This window comes from Ursus arctos, unplaced genomic scaffold (genome assembly GCF_023065955.2).
Source record: "Ursus arctos isolate Adak ecotype North America unplaced genomic scaffold, UrsArc2.0 scaffold_7, whole genome shotgun sequence".
In the NCBI taxonomy this organism is placed as follows: Eukaryota; Metazoa; Chordata; class Mammalia; order Carnivora; family Ursidae; genus Ursus; species Ursus arctos.
This window is the reverse complement of record NW_026623089.1, coordinates 63,543,782-63,569,858: the sequence shown is the minus strand read 5'-3', so window position 1 is coordinate 63,569,858 and position 26,077 is coordinate 63,543,782. Positions and strand designations below refer to the sequence as shown.

General features: G+C 35.0%; 1 protein-coding gene across 1 annotated transcript in view; it reads left to right on the top strand.

Moving 5' to 3' along the window:
- Positions 1-26,077, top strand: part of PHYHIPL (phytanoyl-CoA 2-hydroxylase interacting protein like) — a 68,211-nt gene that overhangs the window by 21,396 nt on the left and 20,738 nt on the right. The gene's annotated exons all lie outside the window — the stretch shown is intronic.

Here is a 26,077-nt window from a genome sequence, read left to right as displayed (position 1 = left end):
GTAGTGTGCCAAGGACTATCTCTCTGTTTGTTAACAGTCCCACGGGACCCAGAATTGCAGCATCTACTCCCACACACACACACCCTGCCCCATCTCCAGAGCTAGGCAATCAAGCAGTGTCCTCTGGGCAGCACCTGCAAAAACCAGATGCATGTAATGATTCCCCTCTGGGAGATACTGGCACTTTGGAACAGCAGAAGGAGAATGCAAAGATGACACCTATCAACTAGAATTAGGCACAGGGAGAGTGTATAGATGGCACCTGCCTGGAAAAAGGAAAAGAGAAAAGATAGTGCGTACCAGCTAGTATATGAAGATGGTGCCTACTGGATGGAATGAGACGTAAGGGGGAGCATACAGATGGTATCTGTAGGAAAAAAAGAGAAAAAAAAAGAAGAAGAAGAAGAGAAAAGGAAAGGAAAGAAAAGAAAAAGCCTAGCATTAAAATAAGAAAAAGATGGCACCCACTGGCTAGAACGAGACAGAGGAAGAGTGTGAAGATGGTGCCTGCCAGCCAGGAGGACCCTAGATATGTGCTAAATTAGATTTCTGTCTCCTCAGGCCAATACTTTAAGATTAGCAAATGAGCCTTATTCACCTAAAGTCTGGGTGCCTGCTTACTGACTACCTTTATGCTGCGCCCTTGGGTGGGTGAGTCCAAGGATGTGACTCCTTTTAGAGCCATTTCTCAAATTGTTACAGCCTTGTGGGTCTTGTGGATATGAGCCCCGTTGGTTTTCAAAGCTCCGGGTTTTGAGTTCCCTCCCAATTGTGGAACATAACTCTGGGGATAAGGTTTATGGTGAAATTGTGTCCCAGCCTCTCCTACCTGCTTCAATGTGGGCCTTCTCTCCTTTGCCTGATGCATAGGAGTAACTCAGACAGTTTTTTGGGGTTTTTTTACAGAGGAATTTGTTCCATATTTAGCTGCAGATGTAGTGTGTCTGTGGGAGAAAGTAAGCTTTGGGTACCTCTATATTGCCATCTTGAACTGGAACTTTAATGTGTTTTTTAAAACATGATTCTGTATGAAGCAATTTAGATGAATTCCCTGGGTAAAAAAGTCTTTACTCATGTATTTGAAATCTCAGGTTCGGTGCTTGACGAGGAACTAAAACAATGCCACAAATTTAGAAACATGTTTCTTTCTGCTACTCCCAATAAGAGTCCCCCTGTTTTCCAAAAGATAGTCTCATTATCCACGTGACTTCCCACGCATTGACCTTTAAAGGCATTCTTCATATAAAATCTTAAGATAATATCCCTTGAATTCTTTCTCCTCATTGGTCTAATCTGACTTTATCTCATAACTTTATGACTGAATACTTTGTGAATCTACATCACTAACCTTTCTTTCCTTCAATCACATCTTATTCTCACTCCAAAAACAATCTTTTTGACAATAGGTTTTCAGTATCTGTCTACCCTGCTGAGGAACACTAATTCAAGTGCAATATATTTGCAGACTTTCATGAAGCTTATTGCAAACTTCCCTTTTTTAGTCATTTGGTGTTGACATCTGTCACCCCAATGTTCACCAAGCTTACCTGGCCGACTAGTAGGATGTACTGGTTTTTTTCCCTCTACATTCCATGTGTTCTCCTTTTAAAATCTCACCAAGTATGAAGTAAACTGCTTTACCAGGTACAAATTGTACACCACCACTAGGGACAGCATTCCTTACTTTTACTCTTTTCAGTTTATTCATGTCTTCTTGTATTCTGGCTATGCTACCAACTTTATTTATTGTCTTTTGCTTATTATTTCCTACTTCTCTAGGATTATATATGCTGAATAGCCCAATAATTCAAGGGCCTGCTTTCCTTTAAATTCTGCTTAAAACACAGTTATCCCTTCTTTTAATTTTTATTCTATTTCCAGAATTCTTTTGTACTCCTCTTGCATATTTTTTATATTTATTACTTTTTATTTTATCCCAGGTCACATATGAGTTGCATTTGTGTGTTTTTGTTGCTGACTACTCAGGGTTAATTCTTTGTGTCTTGGGCTTGATTTCCATTTGTGCTCTCTTGTGGGATGAAGCACGGAGGAAGAATGGGCACAGGAAGAATTGGATTTATATGCTATCTGCCTTCTTATTCTGGTAGGTGCCAGCCCTTCTTTAGTCCTATTTGGCTATATAATATGATGATTTTAAGTAATCAAAATGTCAGAAAGCTTTCCCCATTCCAATTTCAGTCTTTCAATAATGAAATTTGAAAAACTTATTAATGACTTATCAAAATTATAAATTGAAAATATTGAAATCTGGGTCTTGATTTTTTTTTAAAGATTTTATTTATTTGTTTGACAGAGAGAGACAGCGAGAGAGGGAACACAAGCAAGAGGATTGTGAGAGGGAGAAGCAGGCTCCCCGCCAAGCAGGGAGCCCAATGTGGGGCTCAATCCCAGGACCCTGGGATCATGACCTGAGCCAAAGGCAGACACTTAACAGCTGAGCCACCCAGGCACCACTGGGTCTTGATATTTTTAAAGTTATAAATATATTGGACACCTTATTTGAAAATTAAAGGTTTGTCATTTATTTTTTATTCATCTAACAAAAATACGTAAGAAGGTCTCCTGACTTGTGGGGAGTAGGGAGAGTCAGGGAAGTAAAGTAAAATAACTTGAAGGATGAAGAGATTAGGAAAACAAAATAGGAAGGCAAAAATCCCTGGAGATAGAGGTAGGGAGGGAAAGAGAGATGAAATAGGCAGTAATAGTCCAGGTATAAGGAATCACTCCAACACAGGCTAAGTGGGCATTAAGAGTGAGAATGGAAGTTAGCAGAGATTAGGTGAGAGAAAAAAATATGCCAGATCTTGAAGGACCAATTTAAAAAGTTATCCTGGGCACCTGGGTGGCTCAGTTGTTAAGCATCTGCCTTTGGCTCAAGTCATGATCCCAGGGTGGTTAAGAGGAGAATTTAAACTACTATTGTTCAGATAATTAAAGCTAAAATAACTTTTGCTTAATGATTTGGGGAATTTAGGTGTGTGTGTGTGTGCGTCTGTGTGTTTCCTTGTTCTGCATACTACCTACTTTTATACGATTTTTGTGTTTTTACTGCTTAAGTAGTGTTACATTTTATAACCAGAATTAAGGACACAGGATTTTAGAGCTAGAGAATACCTTAACAGTTATCTATTTCAAACTTTTCATTTTTCAGATGTCAAAATCAAGGATTATTGAAGTTAAATAACCTCTCTAATATTATATAGCTAGTAAATAACAGAAGCAGGACTTATACCAGCTTTGTGTAATTCCAGTGCTCTTAACTGATATATCATCCTACAACATAAAATCAGTAATAGGAATACTTCAGATAGGTTTTATTTTCAAATTAATTGTTAATATTTTTATTTTGCAATTTATACAATGTACATGTAATTTGTACATATAATACAGAGCTAAGATCACATTAACATAAACTGCAGTGTATACATATTTCAACTTTTGCAGAGTGTGGAGATTACTAAGTAGATCATAGATCCTAGTGAATTGCTCAGTTAGCTGCATGTACAAGAATTCCTTTCCATTGACTAGAAAGAGAAAAAAAGAGGCCTAATGGTTTCATCGTTGTTATAGAAATCTATGTCAAGGTCAGATTCCATGAAAAGTCTTCCTTTGGCTATAGAGTATACAGGGTTTATAGAATGTATATGGGGTTTAAGCTAATAAACCAACAAGTTTCTGAGAAACTATAAAAAGAGCTATCAGGAAGGAAGACAAGTCATAATACATGCTTTCAGTACATAAAAATATTAAATTTAAAATGTTCTATCTTGCTAGGAGACTCGACCTTTAATTACCATTAAAATATTGTGAAAACTGATGACTTTGCTGCCATTTAAGTTGTATGTTACTATTAGGGTACATGGTATAATTTGAAGGGACAGTTCATAACCATTCTAAATAGTCTAAGTGGTTATGATGTTAAAAGTCATATTTTATTATTTTGTGAGTTTAGGTGTGATGACTTTTACCAGATTCCTTTTTTATGGATGCTTTGAATTTTCCCTGTCAGCCAAGTGAGAATTCATTTATTTAAAAAAAAAAAAAAGGAGGAGTATCATTAATTTCAAAGTCCTTGGATTAGTGCAAATTTAATTTGGTTCCATTCTTTTGTCAGCTAGGAGAACTCAAGGACCAGATTCTTACTTTGTGCAGATTTTTTTCTCTTTTGAGTGTGTATTATCTGTATGACTTTTTAATTGGCTTTTAATCTGAGATTTTTTTTCTTAGCACATTAAATGTTGGCAATCTTGCTTGGTAGAGAGTGCCATCTCCAGTATGCTTTAGTCATATATTCATGTTTTCATGCTTTCATATTCTTCATTAATGGGTTTATTATTTATCCAAAAGATATTTTTTAGGGCCAGGAACCCAGATAGGGTCAGTTGAAAGGAATCTCATAAGGTTATTAAAAGAACATAAAGTCAGTATACTTAAAGTTAGACTATAAAAATTGCGGACATTTGATTCATACCATTCTGATGGAGCAGCTCTGTTTTGGGCTTGTGACATTCTAACTGGATATCATTCATGAGTTCAGGATTATGCATTGTTGGCCACAGGACCAAAAATGAAGTAGTTGACCTATCTATTTTCTATAGAAGAATTTTCTGTAATTTTTTTTTCTAATTACAGCATTACTTTCTGCTCACCAACCATGAGATTTTTCAGTTGCTCACATTATTGTTTTTTTCATTTTAATCTTTGAAGTCCTTAATGTAGTCACCTATTTTGTCAGCTTACCACAGAAAGCATATTTGTGAATGTTCCTGTCTTGTCATACATTTATTGTCATATCCTCTGCTAAGAGAATGCTACGACATCCCAGTTACCCATATGCTGGAGATTTGCAGTTTTATGGGTAACCTGTGTCCATAATTTTACTCCAGCTAATTTTTTCAGGCAGAGGAAGCAGTCATACTTAAAGCTTGAATTCTGGAGTGACAACAACAGTAGGGCTTGAATTAGCATTAAGTATAGGCCTGAGTCTGATAAGGATTCAGTTTTATTCTCTTGCATGTGGATATCCAGTTTTCCCAGCACCATTTATTAAAGAAACTATCTTTTCCTCATTGTATCCTTCATTCCCTTGTGTACAATGTTGACCCATATATGTTTGGGTTTATTTCTGGGCTCTCTCTTCTGTTCCATTGGTGTATGTGTCAGTTTTTATGCCAGTACCAGTACCATACTGTTTGATTATGATAGCTTTGTAATATAACTTGAAATCAGGAAATGCGATTCCTCCAACCCTGTTCTTTCTCAAGATTGCTTTGGCAATTTAGGGTCTTTTCTTGTTCCATATTAATTTTAGGATTGCTTTTTCTATTCTCTGAAAAATGTCATTGGAATTTTTATATGGGATTATATCTGTATATTGTTTTGAGCAGTATGGACATTTTAGCAATATTCTTCTCATCTATGAACACAGTATATCTTTTCATTTATTTGTGCTTTCTTTAATTTCTTTCATCAGTGTTTTGTAGTTTTCTGTGTACAGATCTCTGACTTCCTTGGTTAAATTTATTCCTCAGTATTTTATTCTTTTGGATGCTGCTGTAAATGAGATTGTTTTCTTATTTTCTTTTCTGATCATTATTGGTATAAGGAATTTTTGTATGTTGATCATGTATCTTTTAACTTACTAATTTCATGTATTAGTTCAAACAGTTTTTGTGTATGTGTGTATGGAGTCTTTAGGGTTTTCTACATATAGGATTTTGTCATCTGTAAACAGAGATAATTTTGCTTATTCCTTTCTGATTTCAATGTCTTTTCTTTTCTTGTCTGATTGCTCTTGCTAATAACATATATGATCCAGAAACCCTTATTTGGGATATATGCCTAAAGAAAATGAAATCAGTACCTTGGAGAGATACCCTGCATTCCCATGTTATTTGCAACATTATTTACAATAGACAACTTATGGACACAACTTAAGTGTCTGTCACCTGATAAATCAATAAAATAATTATGGTATGTATGTACAATGGAATATTATTCAGTCTTAAAGAAGGACATCTTGTCATTTGCAACAACATGGATGAACCTAAGGACATTATGCTTAGTAAAATAAGTCCAGACACATAAAGAAAAAAACTATATGATCTCACTTATATGTGAAATCTGAAAAAGCTGAGTATGTAAAAACAGAAAATAGAACAATGGTTAACAGGGATGGGGAGGTGGAGGAAATGTAGAGATTTTGGTCAAAGGCTAAAAAGTTGCAATTACATAGGATTAATAGGTCTAGAAATCTAATGTACAGCCTGATGAGTATAGTTAATAATACTATATTGAATACTGGAAATTTGCTAAGATTGTAGATTTCAGGTGTTTTAATCATTAAAAAAATACTAACTATGTGAGGGCATATGTTAATTAACTTGACTGTAGTAATCATTTCACTGTATATGTATATCAGATCATGTTGTATACCTTGTGTAATGGTGTATTAAAGTACACACTTATATAAAGGTGTATAAAGGTATATTTTTATTAAAAATTTTAAAGATAAAGAATAGGTTAAAATTGGCTGAAATCATATATTCATTCATATATTCATTCATAAAATATTTATACCTACTCTGGAGGAGTGGATCTAGATACTGTGTCACCTCAACCTTAAACAATTGGGAGTACCCTCTTTAGAAAAAAGAATACATAATTATACATAAAAAATTGTGTACTGGACCATGGAAGGAGATCATGCAAATAAGGGGCCATGAAAAATAAACTTCATTAACCTAATGATAACTTATCACTTACTACAATGTAAGTGTACAGATTTTGTATGCAATATTTATTTCTTTAGGGGAGATGTGGAATTCTCATCATATTGTATAAGTTTGCTTGATATCATCTGGTATTGACTACATGCAGAAAAATTATATTCTAAATACTTTGAGAGACTTTTTGGTATCCCTTAGTCACATTGGGACTGTTCCCTGTGTGTTCTCAAATAAATAAGAAAGTGCTATTTTAAAAAATGATAAAAAGTAGAAAGCCAAAGAAATAGAGTTAAGAATAAATTATTATAGTGTCAGTAGCTTAACATCTTGTACATGTAGGTATTCTTTATATGGTTTGATATGTATGTTCTAAAATGTGATATGCAAAAACGAGTATCCATCAGTAATTTTCCTACAATAAAAGTGCCTTTAATTACCCACCTGGGAATAAATTAAAATGTTGCTCACCAGCAAGTTTCTATATGTAGTTCCATGAAGCTGATTTACTTTATTATCCCAAATTCTATCCATAATTGCTTTTATAAGTCACATTATGCTAATGAGATCCATTTATATGTAGTTGTTAATTTATTTTCATTTTGATACAGATAGTGACCACTATTTTGCGGGAAGTTTTAGACTTGATAATTGGTGATTTTTTTTTACCACATGGAAGTACCTTTATATATGTTAATTAAATTAATTTGCTTTTAGATTGATAATTTTTCAAGATTACTAAATACACTGGGTGAACAAGGGTCATTATTAGAGAAGAAGGAAGAAGGATGAACTTTGAGTTGACATCCATAATGAACAGGTATCTTTTATCCTAAGATAGGCTTAGACTCATGCAACAATCCCACATCAAATGTATATCTTCCTCAGAGTTTCTAGCTGACTATAATGTGTTAAAGACAAAACATAGTTCTTACTAATTCATATAAAAATAACAAAGGGCCAGGAAATGCCAGGTAAATTGAAATAGAGAATAGAATTATGCAAACAATTTGTATTTTTTCTGTAGTAGTAGATAAAAGGAGCAGCAAAAGCAGTTCAGGCCCTAAGTTTAATGTAGGTTTTGACTCTTTTCATACCATTTTTGTGCAGAGTTGCTAATAACCAACAAGCAGAGCTGTGTTTTGCTCTCTTCCACTTTAATCTGCCCCTGTGTGTCCTTGTTAAGGATTTAATAATATAAAATGGCAGAAAAGATAGACCTAGACATAAATGGTTAACTTTTAAGTAAATTCATGAATTTTATGAGGATTAATAATATATGTAAAACACTCAGGACACTGCCTAGCAGGTATAAGTGTTCAGTAAATGTTTCTATTACTAAAAGGCTTTGATCTTAAATGCTATATTTAAATATTTTATGTTGTAGTTAACAAAAAATTTTTTTACCTTGATTTGCTCAGTTAGTGAGAGAACCTCAGCAAGACACGTGATGTCTATAGTAGTTTTTTTTTCAATCATGCCAAATTGTTTCTTTTGTTTCAGATTTATTATTGTCATCATTTGTGGGAAACTTTTTTAGTTTTATTCTCTAAATAGTTTTAACATTTGAATAGCAAGACAAGTGAAAAACAAATTTACCTCATTTTTAAAGCATGTTTAACAAAATGCATTCATTTTATCATTGGCATTGTCATTTGCTTTTATAAAGAGAAATGACCCCAAAAATCCTTGCTATTTTATTCACTATTTTTAGCCCATGTATGTATATTTTGAGCAATTTAATTGTACAGTAGATGCTGAATGAGTTATACTTTTTCATTTGCTGCTAATTTACTAGTATTTCCGTTCAACTTTAGGGGCAGTGATCACATCAATTTTAAAATTGATTAGACAATTTAACTTGGAATATAACAGTGGATATGGCTGAGATAAGCCTACAAATAGTGTGAAACATTAGTCTTGTTCTCTTATGTCGGAGAAGCCAGAATTTTATGTTTGTCTGTGAACTGGAGAAGCCGGAGCTATATATGGAAGGGTCAGCATCACAGAGATAAATAGATAGTTTTGGTTTCACATAAAACCTCAAAATCTTAAAATCCATGAGCATATAAATTAAATACATCCCAGATTCTTTTGAAAATTGGTGTCTTGGGCTTCAGAGTCTGAGGTTTCTGGGTGATTATATCCCTGCTTTTAACCACATAGATTTCCTTTACAGAGAAGAAAAGTCTCCATTAATAATCAAGTGTCAGTGTTCCCTGTGGAACTGTTTTCCTAATATTGTGAGAGTTGAATTTTTATGTCCTCCACTTGTAACTTCTAACCTCTTGGGTAATGAGAAACTGTGAAAAAGCATTAGTATCAGGAGGTTTCAGTAGTCATGCAGTTGGTTAAATAATGCAGTTTCATCATTGCTGAAGAATAAAATAGTACCTCAGAGAACTTTATTAAAAAATTAATTGGAATTTCTATAATAAAGAAGTACTATTACATGGATTTAAAACAAACCCAGTGACAGTAATCATAGAATAGATATTTTAAGATCCAAAATTGTGTTGAAAAGCCTTTTGGATACTATGGTTATTGGGACAATATGTTTTTAAACATTTCTTTATTGATGATTTGGATGTGAAATAACTATGAAAATGTGCAGATAATCAGGATGTGCTGTGTGCATAAATGTAACAGAAATAATTCAGAAAGAGAGGCTTAAGGATTAGGTGAATAGATGAGGTAATAAAAAGTGATACATTGTACAAAAACACAACCAATCTGTGGAGAGAAATAATACACCAAGCAGGGTGACAACCTAAAAGATTAAATAACACGTTAAAGATAGGAAGTTAGATAGGATCTGCAAAGTAATTTGGTTTAAAAAAAAGAAGGTAAGTATATTCAAGACAGAAGCATGATTATATATACTAAATTATATATACTAAAATGTCACATCAAAATTAGGAAATTACACCCTCTTTCAGCATATATGGATTTACTCAAAAATACTTGCAGAGGTTAGAAGATGGTGGTGGAGTAGGAGAACCCTAGGCCCACCCTTGTCTCATGAATACAGCTAGATAACTATCGAATCATCTAAGTACCCCAGAAATTGGCCTAAAGACTGGTAGAACAAACTCTACAACTAAAGAGAGAGAAGAGGCTACATAGAAAAAGATTAGAAGTGTGAAGATACAGTTTGGCAGAGAAATGGATGGTGGCTGCTGCAGTGAGGAGGGAGCCACAGTCATGGAGAAAGGTGAGAGACACATGGAAAGAGAGACACATTAGCATTCAGGGGAGCAGCACATGGAAAAAGAACCCCCATGGAATCAGCTTGGAAAGTGAGAGGGACTGAATTTCATAAGTTCTTGCAAGCAGCAGGGCTTAAAGCCTGGAGTTTTAAAGGGCAGTAGGCTTGGCTGGGATAGAGGCCAGAGGGCACTAGGGCTGCTCTAGGAGAGAACGCAGGAAAACAATCTGCAGGCGTACAGCATAGAACCAGCAATCTAAAGAATGCCTGGGGCACACAGGGAAGCATTGTTCATGGAGAGACCCCACTGGGAATAAAGGAACTGGCCAGTGCTATTTCCCTTTCCCACCGCTCAGCATAAGCACAGGGCCACCTTCGGGAAACAGTGTAGCACCCACACTTGCTACACAATTTGCTTACACTAAGCCTTGCCCCCTCCACACTCCAGTGAAACCACCGTTCCCAAACTTGTCTCAGTCCCAACATGGCAAGCCCCCTCTTCCAGAAGACCAGCTCACACTGTCTCCTGACAAGGGAGTTTTGTGGTGCCTCAGTTCTGGTGGAGGTGGTGACAGGTCTCATTTCACAAACAGACCTAGTTAAGATGAACCACAGTTAGACCAGGGACAAAACAGTGTCCATAACAGGGAAAGAGAGCCTCTGCTTTACTGACCTGAAGGATAAAGTGGCCAGGACACAACAACAGAGCACACACAGCATGCACTGGAGACACTCTCAGGAGTGTCAGGCCCTGGGGAATTGAGGACACCATACTGCAAGGCACTCTGGGACCTCTTCTTCACAAGGCCATTACCCTCAAGAACAGGAGACATAGCTGACTTTGCTAAGACACAGAAACAGGCACAGAGACTTAGACAAAATGAGAGGACAGAAAATTATCCCAAATGAAAGAATGGGATGAGGCCATAGCCAGAGATCTAAGCAAAACAGATATGAGTAACATGTCTGATACAGAATTTAAAGTAATGATCATAAGGATATTCACTTGGACTTAAGTAATGATCATATGGACTTAAGAGTGGAAGACATGAGTGAGACCCTTAACACAGAGATAAGGAATAACATAGTAGAGATAAAGCGCTCAATAAATGAAATGAGAAATGTGTTTGATGGAATGAACACCAGGATGGAAGAAGCAGAGGCATGAATTAGTGACCTAGAAGATAGTAATGGAAACTAATCAAGCTGAACAAAAGAGAGAAAAAATAATTATGTATAACCAGAATAGACTTAGAAAACTCAGTGACTCTGTCAAACACAATAATATTTGTATTATAAGATTACCAGAAGAAGAAGAGAGAGAAAAGGGGGCAGGTAATTTATTTGAAGAGATAATAGCTGAAAACTTCCCTAATCTGAGGAAGGAAACAGATATTTAGATCCTGGAGGCACAGAGAACACCCATCAAAATCAACAAAGCAGATACACAACCAAGACATTGTAATTAAATTGGCAAAATATAGTGATAAAGAAAAATTTTAAAAGAAGTAAGACAGAAAAAGACAGTAACTTACAAGGGAAACCCATAAGACTAGCAGAAGATTTTTTGACAGAAACTTTGAAAGCCATAGGGAATGGCATGATATATTCGAAGTACTGAATGGGAAAAATCTGTAGCCAAGAATACTCTATCCAGCCAGGCTATCATTCAAAATACAAGGCGAGATAAAGGGTTTTCCAGACAAACAACACTATAGGAGTTCATGACCACTAACCACCCCTGCAAGAAATATTAAAGGGACTCTGAGTAGAAAAAAAGGGATCAAAAGTGAGAATATAAGGGTAGGAAACAGAAAAGAAATAACAATATTTCTGTAAAATATCAGTCAAGGAATTCACAAAATTAAAGGATATAAAATATAGCAACATACACCTAAAACATGGGGAGGAAAGGAGAAAAGAATGGGTTCAAACTTAAACAACCATCAATTTTTTTTTAAAGATTTTATTTATTTGAGAGAGAGAGCTACAGTAAGAGAGGGAACACAAGCAGGCAGAGTGGGAGAGGGAGAAGCAGGCTTCCCACTGAGCGGGGAGCCCAATGCAGGGCTCAATCCCAGGACCCTGGGATCATGACCTGAGCCAAAGGCAGACACTTAACTGAGCCACCCAGGCACCCCTCAAACTTAAACAACCATCAACTTAATAGAGATTGCTATGTGCAGAAGAGGTTATTATGTAAACTTGACGGTAACCATATATCAAAACCCACCAATAGGTATGTAAAGTATAATGATAAAGAAATCCAAATATATCAATAAACAAATGAACAAAACATGAGAAAGCCAAAGAATCAGAGAAAGTCTTCAGAAACAACTACAAAACAATAAAATAACAATAAATACATATCTATTATTTATAATTACCTTGAATGTAAATGGACTCCAATCAAAGGACATAGGCTAGACAGAATGGATTAAAAAAAAGACCCATCTATATACAGCCTACAAGAGTCATTTTAGACCTAATGACACCTACAGATTGAATGTGTGAGGATAGAGGAATTTGCATTTATTATGCAAATGGATGTCAGAAGAAAGCCAGAGTAGGAATACTTACATCGGACAAACTAGACTTTAAAACAAAGGCTGTAACAAGAGACAAGGATACTATATAATCATAAAGAAGACAATCCAACAAAAAGAAATAGCTGTGATAAATATTTATTCATTCAATATTGGAGCACCCAAATACATAAAACAGTTAATAACAAACATAAAGGAACTAATCCATAGTAATACAGTATAGTAGGGGACTTTAACACCCTACTTATATCAATGGACAAATCATCTAAACACAAAATAAACAAGGAAACAGTGGCTTTGAATGACACATTTTATCAGATGGATTTAACAGATATATTCAGAATATTCCATCCTAAAACAACAGAATACACATTCTTTTCAAGTGCACATGGAACATTCTTTAGAATAGACCACATATTAGGCCACAAAACAAGCCTCAACAAGTTCAAGAAGATGGAAGTCATACCATGCATCCTTTCTGATTACAACACTATGAAACTAGAAGTTAGCCTCAAAAAAATCTAGAAAGACCACAAATACAGGGAGGTTAAATAACATGCTACTAAACAGTGAATGAGCCAACCAGGCAATTAAAGAAGAAATTTAAAAAGTATGTGGAAACAAATGAATGTGAAAACAAAATGGTCTGAAACCTTTGAAATGAAGGAAAAGTGGTTCTAGGAAGGATGTTTATAGCAATACTGGCCTACCTCAAGAAGCAAGGAAAATCTCAAGTAGACAACCTAACTTTTACACTTAAAGGAGCTAGAAAAAGAACAACAAACAAAACCTAAAACCAGAAGGAAGGAAATAGTAAACATTAGAGCATAAATAAATTATATAGAAACAAACACCCCCCAAAACAAAACAAAACACTTGTAGAACATATCAATGAAACCAGGAGCTACTTCTTTGAAAAAATCAAAAAAATTGATAAACCTCTAGCCAGTCTTATCAAGAAAAAAGGGAAAGAACTCAAAATCACAAATGAGAAATGAGAAATAACAACTAATGCTACAGATGTGTAAATAATTGTGAGAACATTATGAAAAACTATATGTTAACAAATTAGAAAACCTAGAAGAAATCGATAAATTCCTAGAAACATATCAACTACCAAAACTGAAACAGGAAGAAATAGAAAATGTGAACAGACCAATAACCAGTAAGGAAATTGAATCAGTAATCAAAAAAAACTCCCAACAAACAAAAGTCCAGGACCAGATAGATAGCTTCACAGGTGAATTCTACCAAACATTTAAAGAAGAGTTAATACCTAGTCTCAAACTATTCCAAAAAATAGAAAAGGAAGAAAAACTTCCAAATTCATTCTATGAGGCCAGGATTACCCTGACAACAAAACCAGATTAAGATACCACTAAAAAAAGAGTACTGTAGGCTAATATCCTATGTTTATCTATGATAAATGTAGATGCAAAATCCTCAACAAAATACAAGCAAACCAAATCCAACAACACATTTAAAAAGTCATTCACCATGATCAAGCGATTTATTCCTGGGTTGCAAAGATGGTTTAATATTCACAAATCAATCAAGGTGATATGTCACATCAATAAGAGAAAGAGTAAGAACCATATGATCATTTCAATGAATGAAGAAAATGTACTTTGACAAAGTACAACATCCATTCATGATAAAAACCCTCAACAAAGTAGGTTTAGAGAAAACATATCTCAACATAATAAAGTCCATATTTGAAAAACCCACAGCTAACATTATCCTTAATGAGAAAAAATTGTGAGAGATTTTCCCCTAAGGTCAGGAATAAGACAAGGATGTCCACTCTCACCACTTTTATTCAACATAGTATTGGAACGTCTAGCCACAGTAATGAGAAAACAAAAAGAAATAAAAGGCATACAAATAATTAAGGAAGAAGTAAAATTCACTGTTTGCAGATGACATAATACTATATATATTAAACCTGAAAGACTCCACGAAAAATCTGCTAGAACTAATAAATGAAGTCAGTAAGGTTATGGAATACAGTGTACAGAAATCTGTTGCATTTTTGTACACTAATAATGAAGCAGCAGAAAGATTAAGGAAACAGTCCCGTTTACACCTGTACTAAAAATAATAAGATACCTAGGAATAAACCTAACTGAAGAGGTGAAAGACCTGTATTCTGAAAACTATAAAACACTGATGAAAGAAAATCAACATGACAAAAATAAAAGGACTTTCCATGCTCATGGACTGAAAGAACAAATATTGTTAAAAGGTGTATACTACTCAAAGATATCTACACATTTAATGCAATCCCCATCAAAATACCATTTTTCACAGAGCTAGAACAAATAATCCTCAAGTTTATATGGAACCAAAAAAGACCTAGAATAGACAAAGCAATCCTGAAAAAGAAAAACAGAGCTGGAGGTATCACAAGTCCAAAGTATTACAAAGCTGTAGTAATCAAAATAGTATGGTACTGGCACAAAAATAGACACATAGATCAATAGAATGGAATAGAAAACCCAGAAATAAACCCACAACTATACGATCAATTAATCTTCAACAAAGGAGGAAAGAATATCTAGTGGGAAAAGGATAGTCTCTTCAGGAAATGGTGTTGGGAAATCTGGACAGCAATATGTAATAGAAGCTGGACCACTTTCTTACACCATACACAAAAATAAATTCAAAATGGATTAAAGACCTAAATGTGAGACTTTCTGAAGCCATAAAAATCCTAGAAGAGAACACAGGCAGTAACCTCTTTGACATCAGTTGCAGCAACTTCTTTCTAGATGTCTCCTGAGGCAACAGAAACAAAAACAAAAACTATTGGGACTACATCAAAATAAAAAGGTTCTGTTCAGTGAAGGAAACAATCAACAAAGCAAAAAGACGACCTATGGAATGGGAGAAGATGTTTGCAAATGACGTATCTGAAGAGGGTTAGTATCCAAAATCTATAAAGAACTTAAACTGAACCCCCAAAACCCAAATAATCTAATTAAAATTGGCAAAAGACATGAACAGGCAATTCTTCAAAAAAGGCATTCAGTTGGTCAATAGACACATGAAAAGATGCTCAACATCGGTTATCATCAGGGAAATGCAAATCAAAACTACAATGAGATATCACTTCACCTCTCAGAATGACTAAAATCAACAACACAAGAAACAACAAGTGTTGGTGAGGTTATGCAGAAAAAGGACCCCTCTTGTACTTTTGGTGGGAATGCAAACTGGTATAGCCACTATAGAAAACAGTAGGGAGGTTACTCAAAAATTAAAAATAGATCTACCCTATGACCCAGCAATTGCACTACTGGATATTTACTGAAAAAATACAGAAACACTAATTCAAAGATATACATGCACCCCTATGTTTATAGTAGCCTTATTTACAATAGCCAAAATATGGAAGCAGCCCAAGCATCCATCAACTGATGAATGGGTAAAGAAGATATGCTGTGTATGTACATGTGTGTGTGTAATGGAATATTATTCAGCTATAAAAAAGAATGACATCTTGCCATTTGCAATGATGTAGATGGAGCTAGAGAGTATAATTCTAAGTGAAATAAGTCAGAGAAAGACAAATACCATGTGACTTCACTTATATATGGAATTTAAGAAACAAAACAATGAGCAAAGGGGGGGAAAAGAGAAGCAAACTGAGAAACAGACTCTTAACTAGAGAACAAACTGATGGTTACAAGAGGAGAGGTGAGTGGAGGGATGGATGAAATAGGTGATGGGGATTAAGGAGTGCATTTGTTGTGTTGAGCATGGGGTGATGTATGGAATTTTTGAATGACTGTATTGTATACCTGAAACTAATGTAACACTCTATGTTTACTAACTAGAATTCAAAAAAAATTAAAATAGGGGGCGCCTGGGTGGCACAGCAGTTAAGCGTCTGCCTTCGGCTCAGGGCGTGATCCCGGCGATCTGGGATCGAGCCCCACATCAGGCTCTTCTGCTATGAGCCTGCTTCTTCCTCTCCCACTCCCCCTGCTTGGGTTCCCTCTCTCTCTGGCTGTCTCTATCTCTGTCGAATAAATAAATAAAATAAAATCTTTAAAAAAAAATTAAAATAAAAAGAAATGGTTGCATGTATCTGGACACTAATGATTGTCAGCATAAAGGATTTAAGAAAAATCATTCCAAGATATTTAGAGGCACAGGCATTTAGGAATGAATTAGAAAAATTATACATTAATTAGACCAAGGGTAGACTAAATTAGTATTTTTTCTATGAATATAATGTTAAATTAGCTAACATTTGTTGTCTACAACATGATATATACTATATTAAATGTTTTATATGTCTTCATTGTCTTATTAAATAGTCATTGACTCTATGAGGAAATGGATGGTTAGAGGGTTATAAGATTTACTCAAGATCAAACAATTCCTTGTGGCATAAGCAGAATTCAAACACTTGTCCATCGGATTAGTATATACAATCTTAGCCAATTTGTAGGTAACAGATTGTGTGTTGCTGTGATATAACTATGAACATAGGAAGTCAATTTGAGTATAAACATAACGGAGGTGTGTAAATTGTGATAAATACTCAGAGATATACAAACAAATGCAATTTACCTTATTGAAAATGAAACTTTAAAATTTGGATTGGTTTTGATTTACCTCTGAGATCTGCCCATGGTTTCTAATATTTTTTTCTATTACTTTTCTTCTTAACTTTATTCTGTTTCGCATTTCCCTTCCTGGGTCAGTCCTGCAATTTATTCTTGGCTCTTCCTCTTTGACCTCTTTTGAATGCTGCCTCAACATGCAGGCCTATTTCTACCTCTTGTTTAGGGTACTGTAATCCTTACCTTCTGTCATGCTCCAGTCCCACATATTATTTTCTATTTCAATACCTAAGAAATATTTATCCTTACTTCCTTCCTACCTTTATTTTTTAAATGTTTTTTTATTATATTATGTTAGTCACCATACAGTACATCCCTGGTTTCTGATGCAAAGTTCGATGATTCATTAGTTGCGTATAACACCCAGTGTACCATGCAATACGTGCCCTCTTTACTACCCATCACCAGTCTGTCCCATTCCCTCACCCTCCTCCCCTCTGAAGCCCTCAGTTTGCTTCCCAGAGTCCATAGTCTCTTATGCTTCATTCCCCCTTCTGATTACCCCCCCCTTTCTTTATCCCTTTCTTCCCCTACCTATCTTCCTAGTTCTTGACTTATTTCACTTAGCATTATCTCCTTCAGTGCTATCCATGTTGCGGCAAATGTTGAGAAATCGTCGTTTTGATAGCTGAGTAATATTCCATTGTATATATGGACCACAACTTCTTAATCCAGTCATCTGTTGAAGGGCATCTTGGCTCTTTCCACGATTTAGCTATTGTGGACAATGCTGCTATGAACATTGGGGTGCATATGGCCCTTCTCTTCACTACATCTGTATCTTTGGGGTAAATACCCAGTATTGCAATGGCTGGGTCATAGGGTAGCTCAATTTTTAATTTTTAACTTTTTAAGGGACCTCCACACTGTTTTTCAGAGTGGCTGCACCAACCTGCATTCCCACCAACAATGTAGGAGGGATCCCCTTTCTCCACATCCTCTCCAGCAACTGCTGTTTGCTGCCTTGTTAATTTTTGCCATTCTAGCTGGTGTAAGGTGGTATCTTAGTGTGGTTTTGATTTGAATTTCCCTGATGGCTAATGATTTTGAACATTTTTTCATGTGTCTGTTGGCTATTTGTATGTCATCATTGGAAAAGTATCTGTTCATATCCTCTGCCCATTTTATCACAGAAAGTAGCATTACCCATTAGTACTATCTAAAGTAGTAAGACTTTTATGTGTGGAATTGTAGTCAATAAAAGTATCCAAACTTGGCTATATGTTGTAATTGGAAGAGGAAGTCAGACCAGACAGAAAGCTGGAGGTGGTAAGCTGGCGCCCAGATCAGTAGGTTAACCAAACCAAGGGAATAAACTGAGATGAAGTTTCTGTGCTGGGAATCATCCAGGTCTTTGGTTTTTTGTTTTGTTTTTGTTTTCTCTTCACAGACTTCAGGATCCCTTAACCATAAAAGTTAGTTTATATAACTGCCCCTTCAGATTATGATCCAAGAGGAATATTTTGATAACATCCTCTTAAAGGAAGTGAGGAGATCTATTCTTTACCTGATGTAAAGATGTCTTCTTGTTCAAGGATGGATATACAGAAAAACTAAAATGAGACCTATCTATACAAAGATTTTACAAATAAATTGGTAGAGAAAACTTTGGCAATAAGAGGCAGAATATTATTTCTGAGAAAGATTTTCTGTGGTGATTTATAGATTATGATGTATGTTCTAAATAAAATTCAAGATTGGGTTTAATGAGATAAAAAATGAAGATTAGATAAGACAATAAACTAGTATATAAAGAGACCTAATTTTGAATAGGAAGAAATATAAGAAAATTAATAATGCTATATCAGTTTTCAAATTCAAAGAATGGAAGCCATACTATAAAATGATGAATGAAATGTTATAAAATTTTTATGGCATACACTATTATAGTTATTTTCATAATACAGTATTGGGAATATTGTTACATTATAAAAAACTTCCTATGTTGATAAGCTAATGCTCAGTTTCTCCAATTATGAGATAGGGGGGAATATTGTATGGTAATGTAATTCTTTAAAAGTAAAGTTATAAAACAGTAGGAAAGCTAACACATTATTAACTTTATATTAAATATCACTCACTTTATGCCCACGTAAGGACGGGCTACTTCCGTACAATCTTGTACACAATGTTCTACATGATACTTAGGCAATGACGAAAATGATGACTCAGAACATCTCATACACTTCTTGCAGTACAGTTATTAGATTTTTACACAAGGATGTTTATACACAACATACAGGTTTTTAAATGTCTAGTGGGATGATTCAACATTCATTAAGTGGAAGGAGATCATCATAAAGGTCTTCATCTTTGTCTTCATGCTGAATAGGCTGAGGAAGAAGAGGGGTTGGTTTTCTATCTCAGGAGTGGCAGATATGTAGGAGGTAGAAGCAGAAGCAGGAGAGGCAGGCACACCTGGTGTAACTTCATGGAAATATATTATAATTTCTGTCTGACTTTTTGCGCTTCTATTTTTCTGAAAATGTTTCTGTATGGTACCAATCCTTCTACCGTTTGCTTTCATTTCAGTGCCCACATCTATCATAGAAGGTTCCATTGTCAAAAAAGAAGTCAAAAGTCTTGAATAATCAGAACCCTTCTGCCAGGTTGTCTAATGTCAATTTGTTTTCTGGCACTGCTTTTTAAAAATTTTTTTATTTAAATTCAATTTAGTTAACATATACTATATTATTAGTTTCAGGGATATAATTTGGTGATTCATCATTTGCATATAACACACAGTGCTCATTACATCAAGTGCCCTCCTTAATGCCCATCATCCCCCACCTATCTCCCCACCCATCTTGCCTCCAGCAACCCTCAGTTTCCTATAGTTGAGTCTCTTGTGGTTTGCCTCCTCCTATGTTTTCATTTTATTTTATTTTTCCTTCTCTTCCCCCTATGTTCATCTGTTTTTTTTTTTCTTAAATTCCACGAGTGAAATCATATGGTATTTGTCTTTATCTGACTGACTTATTTTTTTTTAAAGATTTTTATTCATGTGAGAGAGAGAGACAGAGAGAGCACAAGCAAGGGGAGAGGCACAGCTGGGAGCCCAACATGGGGCTCGATCCCAGGACCTGGAGATTCTTAACCATCTGAGCCACCCAGGCACCCTGATTGACTTACTTTGCTTAACATGATACCCTCTAGTTCCATCCACGTCATTGCAAATGGCAAGATTTCATTCTTTTTGATGGCTGAGTCATATCCCATTGTATATGGACATCTGGGCTCTTTCCATAGTTTGGCCGTTGTGGACATTGCTGCTATAAAAATTGGGGTGCATGTGGCCCTTTGAATCACTATGTTTGCATCCTTTGGATACAAACCTAGTAGTGCAATTGCTGGGTCCTAAGGTAGTTCTATTTTTAACCTTTTGAGGAACCTCCATACTGTTTTCCAGAGTGGCTGCACCAGTTTGCATTCCCACCAGCAGCGTAAGAGAGTTCCCCTTTCTCTGCATTCTCACCAACATCTGTTTTTTTCCTGAGTTATTAATTTTAGCCATTCTGACTGGTAGGGGTGGTATCTCATTGTGGTTTTGATTTGTATTTCCCTGATGGTGAGTGATATTGAGAATTTTTTCATGTGTCTGTCAGCCATTTGTATGTCTTCTTTGGAGAAATTTCTGTTCATGTCTTCTGCCCATTATATTGACTAGATTTTTTTTTGGTTTTTTCGGGTGTTGAGTTTGATACTGGCCCTTTATCTGATAAGTCATTTGCAAATATCTTCTTCCATTCCATGGGTTGCCTTTTAGTTTTGTTGACTGTTTTCTTTGCTGTGCAAAAGCTTTTTATCCTGATGAAATCCCAATAGTCCATTTTTTGCTTTTGTTTTCTTTGCCTTTGGAGACATGTCTAGCAAGAAGTTGCTGCTGCCAAGGTCAAAGAGGTTGCTCCCTGTGTTCTCCTCTAGGATTTTGATAGATTCTTGTCTTACATTTAGGTCTTTCATCCATTTTGAGTGTATTTTTTGTATATGGTGTAAGAAAGTGGTCCAGTTTCATTCTTCTGGATGTAGCTGTCCAATTTTCCCAACACCATTTGTTGAAGAGACTAAGAGACTATCTTTTTTCCATTGGATATCCTTTCGTGCTTTGTCAGAGATTAGTTGACCACAGAGTTGAGGGTCCATTTCTGGGTTCTCTATCTGTTCCATTGATCTATATGTCTGTTTTTGTGCCAGTACTGTGCTGTCTTGATAATTACAGCTTTGTAATACAGCTTGAAGTCTGAAATTGTGATGCCTCTGGCTTTGGTTTTCTTTTTCAACACTCCTCTGGCTATTTGGGGTCTTTTGTTGTTCCATACACATTTTAGGATTATTTGCTCTAGCTCTGTGAAAAATGTTGATAGTATTTTGATAGGGATTGCATTGAATGTGTAGATTGCTTTGGGTAACATAGACATTTTAAGAATATTTGTTCTTCTAATCCATGAGCATGGAATGTTTTTCCATTTCTTTGTGTCTTCCTCAGTTTCTTTCATAAGTGTTCTATAGTTTTCAGAGTATAGATCCTTTACCTCTTTGGTTAGGTTTATTCCTAGGTATCTTATGGGTTTGGGTACAATTGTAAATGGGATCGATTCCTTGATTTCTCTTTCTTCTGCTTCATTGTTAGTGTATAGAGATGCAACTGACTTCTGTCTAGCACTGCTTTTCTACATCTTCTTCCTCATTGTCTGACACTGGTTAAGAAGCTCTCATCTCTATCAAGTTGTCTTCTGCTACTTCCTCTAGTGTTTGTTAGCTCTTGAATTTCTCCAATATCCATATCTTGAAACACTTTATCCCCCAACTTTTTTGTCATGTTCACAATCTCTTTTATGATTTTCTTGATTAGCTATCATAAATCCTGTGAAGTCATATATAACATTTGGACACAGTTTTCTGCAGCAGGAATTTATGTTTTTGAGCTTGATGGCTTTCACGAATTTTCCTATAACAATGATGGTATTTTTAATTGTGTAATCCTTCCAGACTTGCATGATTTTCTATCAGTGTTCTCTTCCATAGTGTTGACAATATTTCTCATACAGTACTGTGTGTAATGAGCCTTAAAGGTCCTTATGAAACCCTCATCTAGAGGCTAAATTGGAGACATTGTGTTTGGGGGCAAGTAGACTTTGGTGTTGAATTCATGGGGTTCAGAGTGGCCAGCAGCATTATTGAATATCAAAAAAACTTTAAAAAGTAGTCCCTTACTGTCATGATGCTTCCTGACTTCAAGGACAAAGCATCAATAGAACCAATCCAGAGAAAGGGTTCTCATTGTCCAAGACTTCTTGTGTGTAACCAATACCAGACTGGCAGCTGGTATTTATCTTTTCCCTTCAAGACTTGGGAATTAGCAGATTTATAGATAAGGGCAGTCCTACTCATAACCCCAACTGCATTTGTTAACCCATTTCTTCCTACCTTAAATCCTGATGCTCACTCCTGTGATGTTGACATTTTCTTAAGCTAAAACTCTTTCTAAAATTATCAAACCATCCTTTGCTGGCAGTAAATTCTCTAGCTTTAGATCCTTCACCTTCCCTCTGCTTTAAGTTGTCACATAGGTTTTTCTTGAATCATGTTAGTCTATAGATATGCCTTTCTTATCACAATCCTGCACCTACATAAAAGCTGCATTTTCAATGAGATTAAAAAAATCACAAAAAGTACAAGGTTTTAATTGCTGCTAGTGTAGCTGAAGTGATAGCCTCATGAATTTCATTTTCTTTCTTCATTTTTTTTTTTAACAATGGTTCTTATACTGGATTCAGTTATCTTAAAATGGTGGGCAACCACAGCTGCAGATCACAATCTACAGTATATATAAAGCAATTCAACTTTTTCTTGTAATGTCATGACATTTCTCTGCTTCTTGGGAGCACTTCCAGCATCATTAGTGGCACTTCATGTGGGTCTCATGGTGTTATTCAAGGTTTACAGTATTGCAGTAAGCATGGTGAAAAATCCTTGAGAACTGCAAGAGATCATTTTTTTTTTTTTGCAATATTCAATTTAGTGGAGAGACAAACTGCTCATGTAGAGATGATAAGTGAGCATCACACAGCATTTTAAGCATATACTTGCAACACTTGAGCTCACCGCAATAGCAACAGAAGGTGGCTATGAAATGATTACAGTAGTGCAGTATGTACTACAGTTAATTTTATGGAGTTATGATTTAATACTTCATCTTTATGTTTGTTTACATTTCTCTTGAATACAAATGGTGCTTATACAGTCTGTAAGTGTGTGTTTAACTTTTGATCTTTAAGTATATTTACATTTTTATCCAAATAAATACACACACACACACAGTAGCATCAAGATATAGACAGCAAAATGTCTTAGACACCTAAAGAGAAATTAGCTGAAGCACAATGGTAGCAGGACACTTTAAATAGGCGGGAGGACTGATGGGTGGGAGGATCTGAATGTTTTTCCTTTTAGGGATTGTGCTTTTTGTCTAAGAACTCTTCACTTAGACTAGATCCCAAAGATTTGCTTCTGTTTTGTTTTTTAGGTTTTACATCTTAAAAATCAGTTTTGAGCTAATTTTTGTGTATGGTGTAAGGTCTAGGTTATTTTTTTTTGCTTTTTTAAGATAAAATAAAGTTTCAATTTTTGCCCATCAAAACATATGAGTATTTTAAATAGCAATAAATGGAATTGATAAGGGTGCAAAAAAAAGGCACTTAGAGTAGTTGGAAATACAAATGTGATTCAGCATTTGCATTTCTTGGGATTGATCCAAAGATAAATAATCATAGATATATACAAAAATACAGTAGAATAGAGTTGACTAAACTGTTATCACAAGAAAACACTGGAAACAATCTACATGTCCAGTATCAGGATGACTGATTAGTAGAATAAAATACACTAAGATTAGAATTATGTGTAGTCTTGTGAAAATGTTCACAGTTTATTAAATGAAAAACAGGTTACAAAACATTAAGCACAATATGTTAACAGAGATTACAAGTGATTTTTATTTTCTGTTTTTTTTTCTAAAAGTTTCAGCAATATTTGGTGTTACCATTAAGAGTATTTTTTATTTTGAGCATTTATTGTAAATAAAGCATAGAACAGTTTTGCATTTTGTTGTGGTTACTGTTTTTTTTTATAATGATTTTTTATTATATTATGTTAGTCACCATACAGGACATCCCCAGTTTCCGATGTAAGGCTCGATGATTCATTAGTTGTGTATAACACCCAGTGCACCATGCAATACGTGCCCTCCTTACTACCCATCATGTGGTTACTGTTTTGAGTTTTATTACTGAATAGTTTTTCTTTCATGATTTTAAAAGTATTGCAGCATTTAAAAAATAATTATAATAATAAAATAAAAGTATTGTAGCATTTTAATGTTGTTTTTATGAAGAGGAAAGTACTTTTCCCTTAGCAGACTATATCTCTGACTTTGTAATGAAAATTATTAAAATATATATTAATTTAAATATGTATACACATATAATTTTAATTTTAAAAATAAATCCTCCTATATGTACTGTGGTGGCAGATTTTCTTATCACTAAATTTTAGGAAAGAAAAAAGATATGATATGAGAAAATTGCCCCCATGGTTGCTATTTTTAAGGGAAGTAGCCTAACACCTGCAATTTCTTTCTTAGAAAGATAGCTCAAGGCTTATTATTAAAACTAACTACCTTTATTATTTAAAAAAAATTTCTTACTTTAGCCAAACTAATTTATGCCCTTTTAACTACTATAACTAAGATTTTAGATTGGCTTCTATTGTAGTGCTCTAGGGAAGATATTATGAGAAAGAAAAACCACTCATTTTCATAGCAGAACTGATGGGACAAAGGGGCAATGGTTCAATAAATATGCTAAAAATATAAAGGTCCTCAATGAAAAGAAACATGCTCTGTTGCAATTGTTGCAAGTGTATGTCTAGGTTATTAAGCAGGTGATAATTTTAATCTTTATTCAAGATAAAACTGTTTTTTTAGATTAATCAAATTGGGTCATACACTTCATGAGGTGATCTCGATAACCAAGTAAGTTTTTTCTCTGCTGTATCTTTCAAAAAGATAAATATAAAGAAAACATCTCAGGTTCTAAGGAGTTTAGCTAAGGACTTTGATAGTAAGTCATTTAAATCTCTGTATAAAGGTATTAAAAATATAGTATCATTGTAAGTGTGTATTGTATATTCAGATGAATACATATGTTATAAATGAGACAAAAAGATTATGTTGCATAATTTCTATTCTGAAACATGGTCCTGAAATAAAGGAATAGGAATTGTAATGTTTGTTTAGAACAGCTTTTCTTTTTTTTTTTTTTTATTATGTTCAGTTAGCCACTGTACATCATTAGTTTTTGTTGTAGTGTTTAATGATTCATTAGTTACATATGACACCCAGTGCTCATCACAACACGTGTCCTCCTTAATACCCATCACCCTGTAACCATCAGCCCCTACCCCCTCCTCTCTGAAACCCCTAGTCTGTTTCCTGGGGTCCATAGTCTCTCATGGTTCATCTTCCTCTCTGATTTCTCCCCCTTCAGATTTCCCTCCCTTCCCCTATGGTCCTCTGTGCTATTGCTTATGTTCCACATATGAATGAAACCATATGATAATTGTCTTTCTCTGCTTGATTTACTTCACTTAACATAATCCCCTCCAGTTCCATCCATGTCAGTGCAAATGGTAGGTATTCATCCTTTCTGATGACAGAATAATATTCCATTGTATATATGTACCACATCTTCTTTATCCATTCGTCTGTTGAAGGGCATCTCGGCTTCTTCCACAGACACATGAAAAAATGCTCAACATCATTAGCCATCAAGGAAATACAAATCAAAACCACAATGAGATAACACCTTGCACCAATTAGAATGGCAAAAATTAACAAAACAGAAAACAAAAAATGTTGGTAAGGATGTGGAGAAAGGGGATCCC